This window comes from Aulostomus chinensis, chromosome 12, assembly GCF_037954235.1.
Source record: "Aulostomus chinensis isolate RoL2024-O1b breed Wild chromosome 12, RoL_Achi_v1.0, whole genome shotgun sequence".
Taxonomy (NCBI): domain Eukaryota; kingdom Metazoa; phylum Chordata; class Actinopteri; order Syngnathiformes; family Aulostomidae; genus Aulostomus; species Aulostomus chinensis.
In genome coordinates, this window is record NC_141331.1 from 4,155,773 (window position 1) to 4,158,470 (window position 2,698).

At 44.4% G+C, this 2,698-nt stretch overlaps 1 long non-coding RNA gene across 1 annotated transcript; it reads right to left on the minus strand.

Annotated features, from left to right (window-relative positions):
* Positions 1-336: 336 nt before the first annotated feature.
* LOC147251785 (uncharacterized) lies at positions 337-2,218 on the minus strand. The gene is made up of 3 exons (XR_015118816.1): positions 2,123-2,218; positions 1,236-1,406; positions 337-418 (listed from the first exon to the last, which is right to left on the minus strand). It is a non-coding gene; the product is annotated as an uncharacterized LOC147251785 (long non-coding RNA).
* Between the last annotated feature and the right edge of the window lie 480 nt (positions 2,219-2,698).

Consider the following 2,698-nt stretch of genomic DNA (forward strand, 5'->3'; position numbering starts at 1 on the left):
AGGCTGCGCAGTTAGTGGGCAGACTGACAGAATACACAATCTAAACATCAGAATTCGGCAAATAAAAGGTTGCTTGGGTTCATCGAAAGCCGAGGCATCAACCCCCGGGGAGGCGATGTTTCCTGCAGTCCTCCTCAGTTCTGCAAGTTTGCCATCCGGAGCGAAGAATGCGTGGCTGTATGCAGCAAGTGAAGCATGTTAACAGAATAAAATGGAACCTTGACAGGAAAAAAATTGAGAATCAAGCAGGGATAGTGGTAACGGAGCGATAGGATTTACATGCTGAGCTTGAACTGGTTTACTCACCTCCTCCACGATGCCCCGGGTCAAAATGGCTCGGTTTGATGCTCCATCAGGGCTCCTGAGATGCAGGACTCAGTGGCGCTGGTGGCAACACGACTTGTTCCTCCTGCTGCTGCTGCAATATGGAAGCAGAGGCCGTATCCATGAGACACGGAGGGACGGTTTTGATGGCGGCTTTTAACACCAAAGCAGGGCTAAACAGCTCTTTTTTGGTGGAGCCTAACCTGGACTCCCGCTTTCACCAGAGACTCTCCAGCAGTGCCAGCTGTGAATTTATATGTCATGCAAATAATAAAGAACATTATCGTTGCCTCCTGTATTTCATATTAACATTTTAGTGCAAAATTCTTTTTTTTTTTAAACTTCAAAATTCTGCATTTTCTTGGACTCCAAACCAGAACCACCTATTAATACGAGACTGATATTACTGCTCATATCCTGTACTTTTCTCTTAAAGTTAATGAGAATATTTTAATGTAAAATTAAGGATTTTCTTTTTTAATAGCTTCCATGCCAGTCCCAGCTATAAGTACCAAACTGGAAATAAAGGACACACCTGTTTTCATTCAGCTGCATTGTGTCAGATATTTCATACAAATACCTGCATGCGCAACACACATGTAATTTCATGTACTGCAAAACTTCAGCATTTTCTTTTTTCAACATCTCCCATGTAAACTGACATGGGAAACCAAATCAGTACCAGCTATCAGAACTGGAGTAGAAATATAAGAAAATAATATTTTTATCGTGTATTTTGTTTGCAAACAGCAGAATAAGCGGTACAATTGTGTCCACCGTCAACTATCAAACCATTCATGAGAGCATCATAAATCAGTGCAAGGGGGCTCGCCCTCTCTCCAGCCGTGCCAGTAAGTGAGTGTGAAGTTGAAATGTCCACAAAAAAAAGAAGAAAACAATGTGCAATTGACCTGATGGGAATTCAGTCTCCTGGACGCCAGCCAGGTTCTTCTGATGTGCCACATGAGAAAAGGATGTTCCGCTCCCTCCCTGGTGGGCCTGTGAGCCGCTGTCACGAGCGCTTCTGCAATCGCGTCCCAGACTGAAGTCCTGGCTGTCGCACTGAGGCGAGCTGAGAGACGCTGCAAGTCACAGCATCACTTTTAAACCACGTTTCTTTCTGAGAGTAAAAGACGGATCCTGAACGCGTCATGTGACTAAATGTTCATCTTCAGTCCTGTTTGTCCGTGCGTGTTTGTCCCGTTGGACAGTTCAGAGTGCATCGCCACATCAAATCAACCATTCTCTCCACTGATAAGTAGCTTCATCAAATCTGCTGGAAAAAAAGCCCCCCCCAAAAAAAGAAACTCCAACAACAACAACAAATCAAAACACACATTTAGGAACATGGTTTTGGCAACGTAGCTCAACACACGAACCAAAATAAAGCATTCACTCTCTGACGGAATCATAAAATATGGTTGACATATAAATGAAGACTTCTTGATGTGGTGGGAGATATTTTTCACGTCTCAGTTTTGGAAAATGTCTGATAGAAAATGGTCATTTATGTGTGTGTGTGTGTGTGTGGGGGGGGGGAGCTGACGATGGTACTTGATCCTGAGAGTTGTTTGTTTGTTTTCTTGGGAGTTTCGAACTTTGTTTCTTTGGCGTTCACACGACAGACACTATCATCTCAGCGTGTGAGTCCAGATAAACAACAGAGCCTCTGTAGCCTCCCTCTGTCCGTCTGTCCGTCTGAATGACACCTGGACGGTACTTTGGTGAATGCTGTGATGTCTGTCAGAAGTGTTGCATAGCTCCAGAACAACAGCCTGCTGCCGTGTGACTGACTCACGTTCTCTTTGGCTGGGTCTTGCTGACTAATCTCTCCTCTGCAGCTTCGTGGTTCCAGCGGTTAGTAAAGATGAGTTTCTGCTGATGGTTGTTTTCCAAATCTGGAAATATTGCATATTAAATTAATCTTACAGTCTTATACTGTGTACTATTATTAAACGCAGTCTGCAGTACTGTATGTAGTACACAGCACAGACATGGCTTCAACTGGAATAACTTGAACTTTTGCTGATTACTCAAATGTTGTAACGGCTATCGGATCAATATTTTTCAAATAAATGCCACTTATAGTTTCCCTCCTGATAATCTGACAAACATGGAGTCGGGAGGTCCGTCTAATCCCTCAGCTGTGTGACCGAGGGCTCTAATCTGGTGGAGGGTGACGTTTGAAGATGCTCAGTGTCTCAGATCTGCACCCCAAGTGAACCAGTTCTTCCCACCTTCACCACTCCGCCAGGTTTCACGAAAATAGGTAGTTTTAGCGCGATGCAGCCGTCAGACCGATAAACAAACACGGCTGTAAACGCAACCTCCATGGCAGAGGTAGTGATGTGTACTGGGCATGAAGGCTGGGACG